The sequence below is a fragment of the Carassius gibelio genome, chromosome B14 (assembly GCF_023724105.1).
Source record: "Carassius gibelio isolate Cgi1373 ecotype wild population from Czech Republic chromosome B14, carGib1.2-hapl.c, whole genome shotgun sequence".
Taxonomy (NCBI): Eukaryota; Metazoa; Chordata; class Actinopteri; order Cypriniformes; family Cyprinidae; genus Carassius; species Carassius gibelio.
Window position 1 is genome coordinate 14,309,905 of NC_068409.1, and position 21,173 is coordinate 14,331,077.

Below are 21,173 nucleotides of genomic sequence, written 5' to 3' on the forward strand. Positions count from 1 at the left end.
CCTGATAGTGTCCGGGGTTCAGACACGCTCTCTCTGTTTAAATCTAGATTAAAGACACATCTTTTTGGCCAAGCATTCCAAAAATGCATATCATAATCTTTGACTGCAGTTATATCTGATCAAATGTGCATTATTATTCTTTAGCTTTGGTTAAACAATTTAATTTTACTTTGTTGGAACAGCAGCAATGCTAGTTATGTCTCTATTTGTTTCTCTGTTTTTGCAACTAGGGTTTACACAAGTTTAGGTCTGGATCCAGAACACCTGAGAAGAGATTATGCCAACCCTGAAACAACATATAGAACTACTAAATGTTGCTATAAGCTTGATTGCATCATATAATAATTACTGTTAATAGTGTTCATCATCTGTTTGATTACATTTTTAATGGATTTTTTCATACATTTGTGCCATATCTGCATAAACTGACAGTCACCACTGAATATTGTAGAATCTTAATTATGTATAAATTTGCTTTGCAATGATTTGTATCCTAAAACGAGCTATACAAATACACTTGATTTGAATTGACTTTAATAAATAGAGTGGTAGCACATCCTGATAAGCTCAATAAGGCCATCAGGATGCCCACCAGTCTAAATAATTAAGTCAAATTCATATTTAAGGTGGGGAATCAATGACAACAGAATGTTAGGAGCCTAGTTTAATCGTCATGCACTGGTTGCTGTCATGCACAATGCCAGCAAGAAATTATGAAAATGAAAGTAATTCTCTTGACAGAAACAACAAAAACTCATATATTTTCCATTCACGTTCATCATTCTTGACTCGGAAAACAAAGCAAACATATATTAGCAATAACATTCCAGTGGTATTTTTATCTGGACCAATAATTCAAGCAGCCATCATATAAATAGCACGGCCTGAAGCTGTTGCATTGGATTATCAGCAGTCCATTTGATTATCGACAGTGATTTCAATCACTTATGAGCGGGAATTATTTATAAGTATAAATAAAGAAATACATTTAGGCCTCCCGAGATTTACTGGGTAATAGCTGATCAATAAATGGCCTCCCCTACCACCAATTACTCCATAACGAGGGAAACAGAGTTTCAAGGCATGTCTTGAAGTTCCTGGTTATATGTGGAGTCATGCCTTCAAATCCACACAAGTCCATAACCCACAGCTCTTCTCTGCTGTATGTGTGTAAAGAAGTGTAAAGAAGTCCTGTGCATATTTAGTCAAAGAACACATGCCACATGTCCTTCCTCAAGTGAACTTCACTTTTAGATGAATTGATTTCCTTTAGTTTTTTAGGTCTGACATAAGATACAAGGTTATTGAACTGGAGGGTTCATATCTATGATATATGACTCATCTTTTGAAGGCATACACACACATGTGTTTGCTCACCATGCAGAAGATGAAAAAAAAATGGTCTGCTTGGCACCCCACCCCCTCATGTTCACACCACTCAATCCCCCATCAGACTGAGACCCAGACAAGAGTGCTTGCTATTTGCATTACTTCAAATATATATTTTTTTTTCTTGAGACCATCCACTAAGGAATCTCTGTTGTGTTTAATCTCAGCATGAGGTCGAGACCACAAAGAATAATTGTGTTTGTACTTCCGTGCGTACCGGATGAACGTCTCAGCCCATCCATATGAAAGACAGCTTGGATTTGTATGCCATGCGACAGCGTGACTCTGCACAAACTTAGCAAAACAACTGATATGTTTTATTGGACAGGAAAAAGGCAAAATGAGTTGAAACAAATGTCAGGGAACGCTAATGGCAGGAACTTCTGGTCTGAAACATGTTTGGGAATTATTTGTTCCATATTTAATCTCCTCTGCCCATATCAAACAAGTCTTTTTTTAGAATATTACGTTATCAACATGTTGGCAACAGATGTATGTCAAAAGCACTGCAGCCCACCGGAACTCCAAATGTCACATTAGTCTACATCATATCTGGGCAGCGCAGCTGTAAACCTGTGGAATATCCCAATAGGTTTAACTAAAGGCTGGCCATATATTCACACTGACTGAAGAGCTTCATCCAACTGATCTCAATTTCCTCCTATCCATGTGAAAAATTTAAGTGGAACAGCTGACGTTGAAGGAACTCTTAGGGTTCAATGCAACGTAGGGTTCATCAAGCATTTCTGACGTGATGTGTATAACAGAAAATCATTTTTACTCATTAAAACAGAAATGAAAACAAAAGACTTAATGGTAGGATAAGCAATTTTTCAAAAACGCTTTAGAAAGGTACGTGTTTTCACATGATGTGGAGGGAGAGAATTTTCAGTGCACCAGACGGACATTAGCCGAGACAAGCTAGAGGAAGATAGAGATGGTGGATAAAAAACAAAAAAGGAATACGCCTGCGGAAAAAAAAGAAGGCTTAAGGCAATAAGGCAAGAAGTAGGAACCATGTAAATATCGGATCAGCTTTCCAACCGATCTCACAACTGCAGAACACGTGTAACCAACACCAGTCAAGGACCTCCACATCCAGCATCTTCACCTCCAAGATCGTCTGAGACCAGCCACCCAGACAGCTGCTAAAACAATTGGTTTGCATAACCAAAGAACTTCTGCACAAGCTGTCAGAAACGATCTCAGGGAGCTCATTTGCATGCACGTCGTCCTCATCGGGGTCTCGACTTGACTGCAGTTCGTCGTCATAACCTACTTGTGTGGACAAATGCACACATTCGATGGCGTCTGGCACTTGTGAGTGGAGAGGCGTTCTCTTGACGGATGAATCCCGGTTTTCAATGTACAGGGCATTTGGCAGACAGTGTTTATGGCGTTGTGTGGGTGAGCGATTTGCTGATATCAACATTGTGGATTGAATTGCCTATGCATGGTGGCAGTGGGGTTATGGTATGGGCAGGCATATGTTATGGACAACAAACACAGGTGCATTGATGGCATTTTGAATGCACAAAGATACCGTGACCATTGTTGTGCCATTAATCCATGATCATTACCTCATGTTGCAGCATGATAATGCATGGCCCCATGTTGCAAGGATCTGTACACAATTCCTGAAAGCTTAAAACATCCCAATTCTTGCATGGCCTGCATACTTACCGGACATGTCACCCATTGAGCATGTATGGGAGGCACTGGATCGGCGTATACGACAGAGTGTTCCAGTTCCTGCCAATATCCAGCAACTTCGTACAGCCATGCTTATGATAAATCTACTAGTTAACCTTTTCAGTGGTGAGTTTAAAATATTCTAGCGTTTTGAGTTTTTTTAAGACTACCGTTATTTTAGAACGTCCCCCTTACAGTTTCCATGGCGACGTGTCAGGCTTGTCACCTGACACACTGCGTCTACAATAACACTGAATGACAGATGGATCGCTTTTATTTTGTTTTCACTTTTTTTTATTTAAAATAATAACAAACCAGCCTACCATGTCATGAACAATCTGATATTCCAATTCATAAATATGTGTAAATTAGTGTGTTTCGTCGTTTAAAAAGCTTTCTAAGTGATCTTGATAGTGATCTGTATTGTGAGATGGGCGCCGCCATGTTTTTCGCGCTGCAGTGCAGAGTCCTCTCAGTCGGATTTACAGCAAGTAATTGCATCAGTCTCTCCAGAAATACATTTAATAAGTGGTGGGAGAACTGGGTGAAGAATAGAGTGAACTTTATAGTTACTTACACTATTTGTATCTGATATGAATGCAAATTAAATTTAAATGGATTGTTATGGTTGCTTCCATAGACATATGCATGTATTTTTCAAATTCTAAATGTATTGTTTTACTAGTAATCATGTGTATTTAAATGTCTGAAACCTAAAGTTTGAATTTGACAGTTATGTGACGTCACTGAACGTTCTGAATCCCATATGTGGGACCGTACAGCTCAAAAGGTTAATAAAACCTCAACTATATGATGTTTGGTATCTATGAGTTCATATTTTCATGATCTAAGTTAGAGTGTATATTATATATTGATACCTATAAAACACATTAGTTTTATAACATTATTTTCTTTTGAACCTCCCAATCTCATTTTGTCAATGCAAGACACCATACTAGAGACAAAAAGTTGTAAAACTTCCCTCCAAAAGGTACCATTCCTCGTTGGCTCACTCATATCCAGAGGCTGTGACATTGTCACCCTATAAAGACCACTGATCAACAGATCAGAGCGTTTTCTGTAAGATTCAGAAATCCCAGAATAAGATGCTGAGCTTAAAAACTTGCACCAGGCCTTCAGTCTTGACTTTCCATTCATCAAGATCCGATCTGATTCGAACTAGTCTTTCCCATTAACTCACTTCAGCAGAGACCAACTGGAATCCCAAAGTGCATCAGGACTCTTTTTCAAACAGGTGAGATGTGCATGTGTCAAACTTAGTCTTATTAATTGATACATTACAGGGTTGCCAACTCTCACGCATCTGGCACTCACGCTTGGACTTCAGCGTGAGATTGATGATGAAAGCGCGAGTGGCACGCCAGATGCATGAGAGTTGACAACCCTGTACATTAAGTATCATATGCACCTTTTACAAAGGTGTGTTTGAACTAAGAAACGTATGTTTCCTTCAGGCTGTAGGTCTGCTGAATATGAAATTGTATGATAGCTTCATGTTTTTATTTCTCTACTCTTTACTGCTTAAGCTTGAACCCTTTTACCTATGCCCACTGTATGTGTGTGTGTGTGTTGTGTGTATGTTAGACTAGTTTAAGTGTTAACGTAGTTAATAAAGTCTTACTTGTATCACACTTGAGGTTTGCTCAAAACTGAAGTCCCTAATCATGCAGATTTTTGCTACATGCTGTAAGTAATAAATTACAGTAAGAAAGTTATTTTCCTTAACCGGGAAATTAGTGTTCTTAGAATAGACAGACAGTTGACACTGAGAGGTCAAGTAAATACTTACAGCAGATCTAAATATTTATAATTAATCATAACTAGTTATGACTGACTTTTGAGCCTTTGAGCTGATTCGCTACAGCGTTTATAATTTTGTTCAGTGTATAAAGCATATGAGCACATATAAAATTCAACTTACTCAACCCAATGGAATTATGTCAACAATGCATAAACTGAAGTTCATCCACCTAGAAAAGGTGCCTTAAACAAGGATGGGTTTGCTAAATAAATAATGTGTCTGCTTTAATAAAAATACCAGCTTCACATTTTTGCTTTTAAACCCTCTGGAACAGTGAGCTGGGTTGCTTACAGTAAGTCTGTAAGTAGGTTACTACCAAATACAAGAAAAAAAAAAAGTAAATAGTGTTCTTTTACATGACTATTCAATGTCTATAAAGATATTTGTATATACAACTAACATTGTGCCAAGAAAATGGTGAGAGAAAAACAAGACAGGGTTTGGACATTAAAGCCATGTGAAAACCACCACAGAGACACAGAGAAAGAAGCCGTGCTTTCAAAATGATACCAGCCGAGAATCTTTGTTTTGAACATGAAGAAAGGCTGGAAGGCTCAACCTAAAAGTGGGCCCATTGTTAGCATGTGAATAGAACCACATTTACATTTGTTTTCTTGGCAGATACTTTCGTATGAAAATGACTTTCAACAGCATCCATATTGTGAGGTGTTGTGTTGATTACTTCAGCAGATAGTGAAAGATACAAATTAAGCAATGAGGCAAGACTGACTATAAAAATAGAAGCAATATGTACGTCATGCTGCGTGTAGAGCATGTTTAAAGTTAGAATTACTGTGTAGGTGTATTCATGCTGAGGTTTACTGATATTTCAGGTATTTTATGAAAATATGCTACATCTTAAACCTCATGGACTCAGCATGAGAGCAAAAGTTCTTCCACTTTCTGATATCACTGCAACAGAGAACATAAAAAGAAAAAAAAAACATATTTGCCTTGTTTTCCATCAATTATACCTAAACAACCTTACACCAAAAAAAATATATTTACTTGGAGCAAAACTACTTAAAAGGGGTCACATGACTGCTAAAAAAGAACTTGATTTTGTGTATTTGGTGTTATGCCATGTTTATGTGGTTTAAGGTAAAAAAAAAAAAAACATTACATTATTGTTTCTCCTCTATGCCCCGCCTTTCTGAAATTTGTCTATTTTTAGAAAGCTCATTTTCCTGAAAAGCGAGGTGTGCTCTGATTGGCCAGCTATCCATTGCATTGTGATTGGCTGAATGCCTCAAGTGTATGACGGAAATATTACGCCACTTAACACTGTGATGCTTTGTGCCTGACGGGTAGGATAAAATGCCAGGACACTGATGCGTTGAGACAAAAGCAATAAGACCCATTACAATCAAGGCTCCTCCTCAGACTTGATGCACACGCAGGTTGCCAGATTCACAACACCCACAAGAACGAGCACATTTGACGATGTTTAAAATGAAATATGCTGTGTTTTCTGCCAACTAGCAACCCGTTGTGCCAAAATACAATTGATAAACTGGTAGTGGGGGGGGGGTTCAAAAACCAAAACAGAGACCGACATTCAGGCCCAGAATGCGCATTTTCAAAGGAGAATAACTAACTGTAGCATTGTTTTTTTCCCAGGTAAACAAGTCTCTACAACATGGAGCCATTGGCGACAGCAAGAATAAAAGTTACGCCTTCTTTCTTTGTGTGAACATTTGGGCGGCGTTATGCAAATCTCCCTACATTGTGTTGTAGACATCGGTCGGGTGGCCAATTAATCATCGGATTTTTGGTAGGGGTGAAAAAAATGGATACACATGAGTATCATGTTATGTTGTTTGGCGATACTGTATCGATTCTCAAAAAGGTAATATCGATAAAAAAAATAAAAATAAAAAAATCATACAAGATTCATGGCAATTGTTCCATTTTGAGTTTATTTCCCGACTGCTAGATGGCAGTCTTCAACTCTGAACAAATCCTGAGTGACTGGAAATACTAGCATTAGCGCACGCCACTAATGTTAGCGTTAATGTAGTTCGCTGCTAGTTATTGAGGGTGAAAGAATAGTCCCAGTTCATGTTTCTGTGTACAAAGCTGAAGTGTGCCGTCATTTGGGCTTTTGTGGTAATGTCCACGGTGGGACTGTGGCGCTGGCTCTGCCTTGGTTCCGCTGCTTGCCACGACCGGTATGAAGAGGCAGGAGGGTCGCCCCACGGCTGCAGCTTTCTCTCATTTTGGGGGATTTTTGTGCACTTGGTGCGGTGCTCACGTCGCAGTTTCGTCAATTCCTTGCGGAACATAAATACAAACTGAAAAACTTGTGAAATCCAAGTGGAAAGGTTCAACGTCTGTATTTATTTTATTGTTTTACAATTGTTTTGTTATCTTTAAAAATCCTGTAAGCACTTTATTTTTCATTGATATTAAGCAGATGTAAATTATTTTGTTCAGAACAATTATGACATTGTCTGCCCGGCGACAACTTCCCCTGGTGTCTGTCAGTAAAAAAATTACATTTGGTCATTTAGCAGATGCTTTTATCCAAACCAACTTACACATGAGGATAATTAAAGCAATCAAATTCAACAAAAGAAAAACCTCTATTTGAGACTTTTGCAACCTACAGATCTTCTTTATGCAGCAAGAGCTTGTAACACTCCAAAAAGAAAGGAAATTTTGAAATAGCATCAAATGACCTCTTTAATATATTAACCCATTTTCAGAAAATGTAATGTAATTTTATTTAAAAATTATGTTTCCTACTCAACTGTCAAATTGGTTTGTATTTTCTTGTTTTAATCAAACATTTAGCCTGAAACAAGGGGGGGAATGTTTTATTTCTCAAGTGGTAAGAGAAATAAGCTAAATTAACTACATCGTGTAAGTATGATTAGATGTTTTACTGGAAAGCAAGCCAAAAATGCAGCTTCAGAAAATGATTTTCTGCAGTGTGAAGGACACAGATAGAGAAGTTTCTATTTCCATGTCTAGTTTGTTGTCATCATTTGTCATGATTTACCTCTTGGATGCTCTATATTTCTGCTTTGCTGTCTGCCTTTTCTCTTGATAGATATGTTTGGAGGGAGTGGGTGCTTTAAAGTAAAAGATGCAAACAATATGAATCAAAGATTTTGTGATAACATGTAAACATTAGGAAGGTGATGATTTTTTTTCAAACACCATATATATTCATATAAAAATTGTGTTTGTAGTGTTTGACTGTGTGTTCATTTGGTGTGATTAATAATGTGTATAAACCTTTGCAGAACAGGATCAGAGTCCAGAGTCCAGAGCTGGTGACATACAGTATGACATATACTCCCTGACCTATGGTGTTATGTCATAGAATTCATGCAATTCTAATTGCAGTGTAAATGCATTCATGCAAGTGTAAATATACCTATTTATTGCATATTCATATGCAGCATATGAAAACAATGTTATGGCCACACTGTATCCTTAAAGGTTTGTGTAATAAATTCTAATAAAATTAAAATATTTATTTCTAAATGTCTATTAAATGTTTTTCTCTTTTAACACAATTTTGACTTTATAAATATGCAAATAAATGCATTATTTTCAAATAAATAAATAACAAATAGACATTATCATTCATATCAATGGATGCTGGAGCAGTATATATTCAGCTCCAGCTTCCATTGATATGAATGAGAATTCTAACAGATCCTCCTAGATCTTCTTGGCTCAAATAGAGCACTGTTTTACTAGTGCTATATAGCGGTATTCCTACATTACAAAAAAATGACACATATCTAAACAAGGAGACACATCTTATCTTTTAACAACTTTAAAGCTATCACTACTGTAAAGAGTCGCAACAATATTTTCTTCACAGACCAGAAATAGAGTTTTAAACTGGATTTTGATATTATTAATGCATGGAAAACTTTAGGAAAGCTGAAAGCAGCTTTGCTCTGTGATATTCTGTTTGCATCGTGAGAGCTTCATACTTCAGGTAGACAGAGTGGACAAGGTCAGATATCACGAGAGGCTAATGCAACCCTCATATACATTGTCAGCATTAACAAATTTTGATTAAAAAAATGTATAAGGAACAAGGCAGCATGTGATACATGCTAAGTATTCAAAATGAGCAGATCAGCAAGCAATCGATGCACTGATGGATTGTTAAAGTGTTGTACTTCAACGTCGTACCTTGCTAGCACACCCCTGCATGTCACAGGTTGGGTTAGCAGCTTCTGTCTCACACCACGTCTATAGTGCAAGAGGATAAATCTTTAAAGCTGTGCTTTCCTGATTAGATGCAGTTAGCTGCAATAAAGGCATTGAGGCTCCATACATGACTGATCAGATCAATAAAGTGCAGTGTGGTGGTTAACCTTTGGGTGGCACTGCAGCACTTTTACGCAGTTTCTGATCAGTGGTTCTCAATCCTGTCTCTATTTGCTTTCACTCTGTAGTTTTCTTTCACCTGGTCTCTCCATTTTGTTTTTCTTTCTTTCTTTCCTTGACTCCTGTATATTGTTGTTTTCTGCCTCTTTCTCACACCACTTTTACTTAATCAGCCTCTCATTCACATACACAGACTCTGTGCTGTAAAAACCTTGAGGACAATGCAGCAGTAGACTGACCTGCTTACTGGCAACATTTTTAATATGCATTTTTTTTTCTTGAGCATTTAGGTTTACAATACACATAGCCTTGCCCGCATCCCTGGAATAAGAACATGTGGGTGTTCGGCCAAATTTAGTAGTGATCCTGCCAATCGGGTGTGCAGCCTCTAATGTGCATTTCATCATCCTCTTTCTGTTCAAAAGCTTTGGCCCTGGTGCTGAATCCACGGTGCACAGCACTGCAATCCAGATACTAGCTAACATATTACCCCGTGACTTTCATAAGAACTATTTGCACTGAGAGCTATTATTCTGCCACTTGATAATTTTTGTTTTGTGTATACAGAGAAAAACAACAAATGACAACAACAAACACCTGTGTACGAGTGGGTCTACATGCCTTGAGCTCATGTCTGTGGGTGTTGAGAACGCTTTCCCCTCGCTTAGACTCGGCACAAAAAGTGAAATATTCATTAACCTGAAAATTGTTGAAGGCTGCAGCACAAATTACACACATTTAATAACTGACAACACCCTGTGTCAGTCATCAATTAATACTGAATGTATTTAATCCTTTGAAAGATTGTTTAGCTATCCATCCAACCACCCATCCATCCAACCATGATACATGTTGAAAATATATGAAATATTTTACTATATATTACTATATAACTTTATCTATGTAAAGAAAAATCATATATCACATATCAAACACAATATATTTCGAACAATTCCTTGATTGTTTTATTCACTGAAGTTTAAAAGTAGATAAGGCAATAGTAATTGATATGATAGTACATGACCTGATAGTGTTGACACTGCAGTAAAACATTTTATAGGAAAAGTAGAAGTTACAAGATATATTTTATAGCATTATGCAATCGGTTAGTAAAACTGTGATTAATACGGGTATTTTTACATTCACAATAAGAGCAACACCAATATGCTTAAACCCGTGATTGCAGACATTAGATCAGACCACTGCATTTATGTCTGTCAAGAATATGATTTGATAATTAAAAAAGAAATACCAAGCCCTCTGGACACTGGAGTTTTTTTTTTTTTTTTTTTTTTACAAATTACAAAAAATCTAATATTTTCTTGAAACCATTTGCACACACAGGAACATTAAAACACAGATAATCTCTTTTAGCTTAGTGGCTCAAATCTGTCTCTCTCTATGAACAGATATTTATCTCAGAAATGTTGCAGTGCCAAGACTACTCACTCAAGGTGTGAGCTGTAATCGAGCTGACAACATCCGCACTCTAGGGATTAAGTGTAAGAACACAGACATATGCCAGAACAAATCAAATTCAATCACCTTGTCAGGTAGAAAAATGAAACCACTTAAAAGTTTTGGATGAGGATTTCCTTTTTCTGTAAATGCACTGTAAAAAATTACTGATGCAAAAAGTTGTACAAATGAGGAAATACATGTTGGCTCAACATAATGGTTGTGTCAAAAAAGAAAAATATGTTTGGTCAATGACTGCATGATTTCCATGATTGTACTACAAAATGTTCATCAAGAGAAAATAAATAATTATGTTGAGATAACTTTTAACGTTGCACAAAAAATATTATGTTGGCCGAGCAAGAGAGAACAGCGTCAATCGTCTGAGCATGCGCAAAGGAGTTCTACCAGGCAGCGCTGCAGCAGGCTGGAGTCACGACATTGCATTGGTGAGTACTTTGTGCTGCGAGTTAATGAGCAAATTTAGGTTAATAATATATAGATTGTCTATCAACAAAGTTTGAAATAGCTTTATTGTGAGTACCTACAGTGATTAGCAGTGCTGGAAAATAACGTTTAACTCATAAAGCTTAGCATTCCTTTCCAACTGGCATGTGATTTAAAGTCGACCCTAACGGTTATTAAGCATGACATGTTCCCGTTTAATATATTTAATGGTCAATATTTTCAAATTGACTGTAACAGACAGCTAGTCTTGACAACTTGTGCTATTGCTATCACAGAGTGACTGATAATTTAGGCTAACGTTAGTTCTAACTGTTAGTGGCATTCAAAGCACATGTGCCTTTGTGTTAGCAGCTAGTACTTTGCACAAAGCCTCAATTTGCAAGAGTGAAATAACATTTCAGTCTGATAAAAATAAATAAAGAGTTGTGCTAACACGAAAATTAATAGCTGTTAATGTTATCAGATTTGTAAGCTGTTTAACGTTATCAGTTTTCCAAACGGTTACATGTTTCCGTTTAATATTTTTAATGGTCAATATTTTAAAATTCCATTTGCATTTTGGCTTATGATATATATGATAATTGATTGTAACAGACAGCTAGTCTTGACAACTTGTGCTTTTGCTATCACAGAGTGACTGATAATTTAGGCTAAGAAATAATTTGCTTTGCTTTTAATTGTTTGCTTCTGAATCTTTCATTACCCACGGGTTTGTGCTGAATTCTTCCGCATCTACCGTATTGACCTGAAGTCAGCATTCCTGACATCGCTGGACAATCACACCCAGGGGTTGCTAAAGATGTACAGAGCCAAAAGCAAGACTGGGAAGGTGGAACAACTTGGATTAACTTCTGGAACAACTGGATGCCCAGGTATATTAATCATTTCTTTGTATAAGATATAACAGTGTTAAACAGTGTAACATAATTTACTGATACCTGTTTAAGAGAACAAACTGCCAACAGCTCACTGATCCACAAAAACTTAACTGCAAAACTCAACATTTTAATTTCAAGGTCTCTGGCAGTTGAGTTGATAATTGTCTTGTGACATTTATCCATTGCTCATTATGTAAACAATAGAATTATATTATATGATCAGAATTTGTCAAAAAGGTTCAATGTATACTTGATTTTGATGATCTACAATACATGTACAAATCCCGCAAATACATAATATAATGTATGCCATAAATGGCGTTCAGAGATGATGGCTTATTTTTTTGCTTGTGGGATGCCACACGTATTGTTTACGTTATCTTATTTACATGGAGTGTACATGGAACCTTGGTTGAGATTTTGATTATGGTGCTATTTTATTGTTTCAATTGGTATGGATAACAAAATGGGCAAAGCAGTCAACTTCCCTGATTAAGACCTTGAGATCAACATGTATGCATTAGAGAGAAATATTTTGGTGTAGTATTAAGCTGTTTTTCTCCTATCATATAGCTCCGTTTGACCAGCACCTACATACTGGGCAGAATTGACTCATTTCACCATTGGTTAATCTTGATCAGCCTCATAAAAGTCACCTGACATGCTTTTGGTCAATATGACTGAACAAAAAACAGCCATCGTGCGCACAGCATGTTTGAGACCTATTTTAGGACTGTTAGAAAACCACTCTCAGTATCTAACCTAAGTAGACTCTGGTAATGTTATTCAAACAGTCTTAAAGGGATACCCCACTGACATTCTTCTAAATATCTTCCTTTCTGTTCAGCAGAAGAAAGAAATTCATACAGGTTTGAAACAACATGAGGATGAGTATATGATGACAGAACTTACATTTTTCGGTGGAGTATCTCTTTAAGGGATCTGTAGACTTGCTGCACTTGTTAGCTGATTATCCCTCTCAGATTGTAATCTTGATTGTATTTCAGGAAACTATTTCATGAAGTTGGTTGAAATGACGCCCAATGGTGAAAAGAGTAGGTGATCCTAAACTGTTGGTAGAGTATATGTGTAACCCCTTTGTTAATTAAGCGACTTAATAATGTCTTATTGATGGTCTTTTTGGCAGACCACAGATCTAACTACTCATTGAAGGTCTGCTGTTCTTAGTGGTCTTCCCCTGTACTTGAGAGAGCCAGCTTCAATTTCAAAGACTATTAAGGTAATTAATTTGAATATCTTTATTATGGTATTACTGTTTGTGATGCAGTAGTGATTGCATAAGACATTATGCTTTCAGTCTGACACTAAAAGACATTTATTGTGTTTCACAGGATACTGAGGCACTGGGGCCACACACAAAGGCCATGAAAATGAAGTGACTGACAGTTCTACCAACTCAGGACCTTATCCCACAGTGGTCAATGTGGCTGTAGTAGTGGAGGAGGAAGTTGTCATGGACAATCTGGGAGACTTCACAAATTCCCTCATGATGTTTGTTTCGGCACTGGTTGAATACTTGTGTAATATTTTACTTGAGCCTAACAGGCAAATTCATATGTATTTAAATAAATAAATAAAATGTTTTTTTTATCAAAGCCTAGTGTGTAATTTATTTGAAATAATGAAAAATAGACTATTTTGACCAAGAATAAATATTTAATACAACATTTTATTTCAATTTGAGTCTGCTTGTTGGCCCAACAAGCTATGTTTAGTCAACAGAAAATATTTAATTGACACAACATTCTATTTCAAGTTCAGTCTACATGCAGGGGTAGTCAGCACAACACAAAAAAGTTGGTTTCCGCAACTTAAATTGGGCCAACTAAAAATTTTAGGTGCAACGGGTCACTAGAAATTTTTATGTTGGAGAGGCATATTTTTTTTTACAGTGTGCACACTGCCGGCTTTAGGGTAAGATGGGGCAACACAGCCCCTGGGATGTGACAGCTCCTCACCTGTAGTTTAATACTTAACCATAGATGGCACACGGTCTCGGTTTTATGCTGTAATGAATATATTAGCAAATGTTTCCAACAATTTTCCTTAATAATACACTGGAAGATGCATCATGATCGTGTTTATGCTAAACACATCTCTGTTCATCAGTAAATGCTCAGTGATGTTTTATGAAGCCATCGTCTCATTTGTCCATCCTCTACTCCTTACGAATGATTTATTTCATTACAATAATATTGAATTTACTCTTTGTAATAAATTAGAACTAACAAGGTCTCATGTCAGGTGACATTAATTAATGATTAAATGCCATATATATTAATTAGTCATGGTAGGTGGTGATAGACACATACATGCCTGTCATTGTTAACCTTGACAATGAGACAGCATGCAATAAAAAGGAAGTATGTTTAGTTCATGTCGAGTGGAACAATTGTATCCCTTTGTGGTATAGGCTAAATTATGGCCTATTTTACCATATGGCATGATGCAGACAGGAATATTAGTCATTCCTGCCTCTCATTTGTTTATTGAGTTGAGTTAGTTTATTCATAAAGTCTCATTAAAACACACAAGGCTTTACAGATATGAGATTTCCATAAACCCCAGAAAGATTTTTGCGTGCAATTATTATTTCACTTATTTCAGTTATTTAATCAAAGTGGAACTCTTTTGCATACACGGTCTGCCACTGAATTGCCACGGTCTGCCATGGATCTGAATCTCGATGAGTTAGTAAATTTGGAATTTCATACCTGTCCACGTAAGACAGTTATCATGTCATGCCTTCATATAGATCCAGCGGTTTGGGCTGTGAAATTAATTGCGTAACACAATGAACCAGTAATCTAAAAGGTGTTCAGCATACAGTTAAGATAGAGAAGGAAAGATAAAGAGAACATGGATCGAGTTTGTCCCCTTGTGATTTTCATAATTAAGGGCACAGTATTTTCTGTGTACAGTCTCCATCACCACCGGAGGCAAAACTCCAGAGAAGCGTTCAAGCAGACAGCCGAAGTCCAGTCTATTCTCAAGCGACCTGGCCTATAGTTGAGCAAAAGAAATTCCTGTGAAGATCCGGCCAGAGTCCACCATCTGCAGGGGGACCCTCAGGCCTGTACTGGTGTGCAGTTATAATGGAACAGAGCAGCACCGATTTGCTCGGTGCATGTCCACTGGTACTTCTGCGTGTTCTGCTTATCATTTCTGTCTCTCACTCTCTCCTCTCTGTCTCTCATCCTAACCACCCACCCATATCACCATCTACAAAGCACACCAAAATGGAGTTTCCATCATGCACCAAGCCACTTCACCTCGCCCCCTCTCTGATTCATAACTCACTACTAATGAAATTAATGAGTAGGAATTAAACAAATCTACTCTCCAGGGTAATATCCAGCTTCTTTTATGCAGCCTTTGATTTATCCAGCATATAAATTGTTTTTTATTTTTTTAAATTGAACTTATTTTAAATTTTCAGCAGCCATTACGCCAGTCTTTAGTGTCACATGATCTTTCAGAAATTATTCTAATATGCTAATTGGCTGCTCGCGTAACAATTCTTGTTATTACCAGTTAACAAAATTTTGTTTTCGGTTGTTGTTGTTTTTTTTTTTTTTTTGATTAATAGAAAGCTCAAAAGGACAGCATTTATTTGAAATATATCTTATATAACAGTGTAAGTGTTTACTGTAACTTTTGATCAATTTAATGCATTTAATGAATACACACACACACTTTAACAGTCAGTGTTTTGTGGTTGTCAACACCGGTGAGCTGAGATGGGGTAAAACACACAATCTTCTGCTGCTGCGTATGCCCCTAAAAGGCATCAGACACGCCCTTTGTTTATTTTAGGTGACAGCCATTCTATACTTATATTTGTGCAATACCTAAGTAAAACCATAGCCTGAGTATTTTCTGTATCCTCATCGAAAACAAACATTGATGCAGAGCCTCTAAAGCTGTGCATTTCTTGGCTCATCTCAGAAATGTTTTATTTCACAAGTATTTGACAGCAGCCTTCTCTGTGCATGTTGAACATGGTGTATTTTCATCCTGAGCAGTCTTGAATATTCTGCTTCTGTCACAGACAGGCCATGATGGCAAACCAACCCACATCAGCGGCCTCCGCAGCCTCAGAACTCAAAAACTGTTTAAACCAAGAGTAAACAGCAAATTGTAGCACCTCTCTTGGGCTCAGGAATCTCAAACATTCACAAATTCTAACTCTTGCAGCTTCATTGTAGGACGATTTTGTCATCTATCATAGAAAAAGGTCTTTTGTTGTGGTTAAGAAAACAAGGGTCTGTGACTCAAAATCAAAAGAAAAAATAAGATATCTATTTATTTATGTTTAATATTATTCTCATGAACAGAAATGTAAACAAATAATGATAAAAAGGACACTTCCTTTTTAAGGTGACTTATTATTTATTTATTTTTCTCAAAAAAATCTCCTATAGATCTCAACAATGCCCCAAACATGAATCCCAAAAGCCTGCAATCAAAACTTAAATTTCAGTTTGATTTCAAATGTTAACTCAAACAGTTCTCATTAAATTCTCCCAAGACCAAATTATATGAGCTATGTTTTTCAAAGACATCGCACCCTGCTGCTGAATCTACAGCCTCACAGCAAAGTCAGTCATACTTTACCCAAGTCCTTAGGTGCTGCACATAACAAAGCATGACCACTGTGTTTCTATTCACGAATGAATGACTTATATGCCAGGTATAAGAATTTTTATTTTTTTTTTGCAATTGACAAAGATTGAATCAGTCCGAAAAGATTATATACACTATACCACTCAAAAGAAGAAGTAGCTTTTGCTCACCGAGGCTGTAAAATTACAGGAAAAACAATGATATTGTGAAATATTATTACAATTTATAATGACTCTAATTACCCATACTCAACTCTAGGCAACAATTATCCAGTCTTGTGTCTATTTTCAAGTCCTCCAATAAGTCTCCTGAGCTTTGAAAGAGCAGTTTCTGAGCAAAACATTTCCCTCTGTGGTCTTATATATTGCAGATATGACATGTTCAAAGATACGCCATCAACCTTCGGTAGTGTTTTTGTGACTTAATCACAAACGTAGTCATTTACCCCTTGGTCTGTTGTGAACTCTATAGCGCACCGAGGGATTCCATCCAATCGAATGCTCAGGCATATCTATGCTTAAACAAACAGACGTGAGTCAGAACCCGGCAAAAGTGTAAAGATGTGACACACACAAAAAAGGGTGTTTGCTTTGTGACTATCCATACTCCTGGGGAATAATTGCTGTTGCCACATGACAGAGAAGATGTGTCACTGTGCCCTGTAGTACTTGAGGTATAATCTCTAGGGGGGTGTATGTGTAATGCTCTGGCATCCTCTCTTTGAGTTTCTAAAGTAAGCCTTTATATCCTAGTGAAGGGTTTTAGCTGGTGATTTCTGCAAAAAAGAGGTTGTTAAGAGAAGTTCTGGCACCCGCATTTAGAACTGGCTCTTCATTGGATTTCCAGCAGAAGAACAATCTGAGTATTCGAGAGCCAGTCTTTATCAGCTCTTACCTTTTCTTTTTATTGTAGTCAAGCAGGCTTCAGGGTCCAAGTGAATCCCCGGCAGGGGCTTTCCTGCGGTTTAATCTTTGTAAATGGTAGAGGAGGGGTCATCAGTTTAATCTGAGTAAATGTTGGGACCAGTGTGGGGGGCGGGTTGGGCTTTGTGTTGGCGGATCAGGCCGCTGTGTTGGCTGCGGGGTCCTTCATTGAAAGTGACCCTCTCCAGCAGATGGACAGGTATCTAACACCTGCTCCTAATGAGCTCATTAGCTAAACTCACCTCTTTAGCAGGAGCCAAGTTGCCAAAACGGTGCCAAGCAGCTCAGAGAAATTATGCAATGGCATTTGGCTGGCACGGGACATCAGAGAGCCCTTTTTTTTTCGCTAACTGTGATAAGAGAGGACTGTGACAGTGTCTTTGTGTCTAATCACCAGCCTGTGAAGTTAATCTTGAAAAGACAAAGTAGAGAGATATTTAGTATAATACATAATATGTTCCTGAACAGAGCTTAGAGTGAACTTTAGCTGATTATCTGGTTAGTGTGTTAGAATCTGCCTCAGGGTTTTCGAGCAGCAGTTATATGTTATTTTAATGCAAGTAATTCTCAAGCAACACATCTTTTGTGTGTCATAGAGGATGAAGCCTGGTCAAGTACTAAAGAAAATATTCTGATATTTTCAGTGTTCCAATTTGAAAGCACCACCAACAAAAACATTTCTACATATATTATATATTTGTCTGTTCCTGTAGCTCAGTGAGCAGCATAAGATAAAACTTTCAATGGGCACATACACACTTGAAGACACATACCTTAAATGAACTGTTGCTTTGTTTAAAAACGTTAAGTGAATAACTGTAAAAAAAAAAATTCAAATTTATTTCCAATATTCTTTCCTTTTTTTAAATTGCTATCATTAAAATGCTAGAATGCTGTTTATGTTCTAGGTCATTTAAGGAATCATAAAGGGTAAATTTATGACTCCTTATAAATTACCCTGTTGGTGTTTGGGTCACTTTGACCCAGAGAGGTTTTTTAAATGCAATATTTCATGATAATAGAGCATAGCGTGAGATTCATAAGTTATTTTTTGTAGGCCAGTCATTTTAGAACACGTGTGACTTTGTTCCATTTTGTACAAAATAAAAGCATTTCAAACCAAATGTCCTAGTAAAAAATTAAAGCATGGTAGTCAAACATTTTATTTGGTTTTCCATATTTTATCGAATACTGATAAAATTATCCACAAATTATGCTTTGGTCCCACTTTATATGGGCCTTAACTACTATGTAACATTTACATGAATCATTTGGTACAATGCAATTATTGTTTTCATATATATTTACATTCTACCTAAATTTTATTTGCATGTAATTACATCTGTAATTACATTTATAGTTATACTGTTGGCCCATCGCTTAAATATTAACCTACCCTTAAACCTACAAATACCACCAAACCTGTTCCAAACCTTACCCATATCCCATCTCAATAGCAGCAAAAGTGTTATGGGTAACACTTTATTTTAAGGTGTCCTTGTTACACATAACATGTACTTACAACAACAATTAATTGAGTATACTTACATGCAAGTAACCCTAAACCAAACCCTAATCCTAACCCTAATCATATAGTAAGTACATGTACTGTAGTTATTTAATATTACTCAGTACTTAAATGTATAATTACACTATAACAAGGACACCTTAAAATAAACTGTAATCTTGTTTCACAATTCAGTATGAAAACAATAAGTACACTGTACTTATTTTTGACATAAGTGGGACTAAAGATTGAAGTTTTGGTGATAGCATAGCAAGAGATTTACAAGCATTTTTCAAAAGACTGATTATTTTTGACAAGGAATACCAAAGGGTTTTCAACACAGCACAGTGTTTAAAATCAAGACAGGTCAGTTATAAAAATAAAACAAACTTCATAAGCCACATAATCTGAGGTATCATTCACATTTGCAGCACAAACAGTGCAAGGCGAGTTACATGCCGACCATTGCTACTCATATTAATGCATTTAAACAACAGTGATGTTTGCCTTTAAAGTTTAAAGTCAGCATTAAATGACTAAACTCATCTGGCTGTTGGACAGCATTATTGTCCTGCACTTTATTACGGCACATGCTTTGTTAAAAATTAAAAAGAAAAAAATAAATAAAAATAATTATAATATTGATGTGCACAGACAAATAATTTATAATAAATACTACAACATTCCATAAACTGAATGGTCAATTTTGATTTCAAAGTGACCTTGAAAAGAACTTTAGCCATGTGTAAACTTCATCTGCTGAAGTATACAAAATCTGCTCAATAAAGGGAGAGTTCACTCAACAAAGAAAATTCTGTCAGCGTTCACTTCCACTCATGTCGTTCCAAAAACCTGTATGACTTACTTTCTTCAGTGGAACATAAAAGATGAAGATTTCTTTGTGTTTCACAGAAGAAAGTCAATCATACAGATTTGGAATGACATAAAGGTGAAAGCTGATAGAATTTTCCTTTTTGAGTGAACTATCCCTTTAAGTTGGCTCATATTCTGTGTTCCCTTGATCACAAACAGATTTGTTCAACAGTGTCTCTTTTGTCTAGGATGTACTTTCAGAGCAATTAATACACAGCACTTGAGCAATCAGAGGTTGTAGTATTGGCTGTTTTTAGGACGCTGGAATAATGAATAGTCAGCAGCATAATTTGCCTTGACCCATAATGTTATACAAATGAGTTCCATGCGTAAGCTAAGAGCCAGCATGTTTACTCTAATGAACATTAACAGACATCAACGATGTGGACTTTCATGTTTGTTTAGTGTATCTGATTAATTATTCATTAACATCAGAGGTGAATGGAAATTTTATTAAAAAATACAATTAAAAACCCCGTAAAAGGGAAGGCATATTGGTGTACATTTAGTTAATTGAATGACTCCGCTACAGTTTGGTTGATTGAGTCTTAAAAACCAAACTTCAAAAGTCCAGTGTTGTCACACAGTAATTACAGCTCTTTGCCTTCGTGGGGGAGTCTGATTAGTGAGGTCATTTGTTAAACAGCCAGATATCTTCCATATTTATCATTCATATTATTCTCTTTATAGTCTCAAGTGTGTTGCACAGAAGTACAGAAGATCTATGGAAAATCTGTTTGTGTTCCGCTGACTGATGAGTTATACATTTCCTGCTGCAGTCTCATTAAATGAGTGTGGCCCAACTGCGTTTGACACTTCTCTGACTAATTTCCGCACTTTGAAACATTCTCGAGCAAGAGCTGTCCAATCTGCAGCAACACCAGGCCTGTAACAAGAACTGATGTGCTGTACTGTGAGAGAATTATCACAGAAACCTGCACGCCCTGAATGTCATTATCAAATTGGATCCACTTCCTCCTTCCCCGACGTAACAAAATGAGAATGTCAGAATTCTCCATGCGCTTCCAGCGCGTCAGCAGACTTTGGATTAACCGAGGGCTTTCTCAGGCATATGCTCGTTCTGGAAGGGTCTCCAATCTCTAGTGTTGGGCTGCCAGTGGGCTGAATAGACAGTCCCATTTTATTTGCAGGACAAA

General features: G+C 36.9%; 1 long non-coding RNA gene across 2 annotated transcripts; it reads left to right on the forward strand.

The window, feature by feature from the left end:
- Nucleotides 1–11,007: 11,007 nt before the first annotated feature.
- On the forward strand, nucleotides 11,008–13,975 carry LOC127971839 (uncharacterized). Of its 2 annotated transcripts, XR_008156935.1 has the most exons (5): nucleotides 11,008–11,169; nucleotides 11,940–12,060; nucleotides 13,074–13,121; nucleotides 13,214–13,306; nucleotides 13,419–13,975. It is a non-coding gene; the product is annotated as an uncharacterized LOC127971839 (long non-coding RNA). The 2 variants fall into 2 exon arrangements; XR_008156936.1 differs by lacking the exon at nucleotides 13,074–13,121 and having other exon boundaries at nucleotides 11,010–11,169.
- The last annotated feature ends 7,198 nt before the right edge of the window (nucleotides 13,976–21,173 follow it).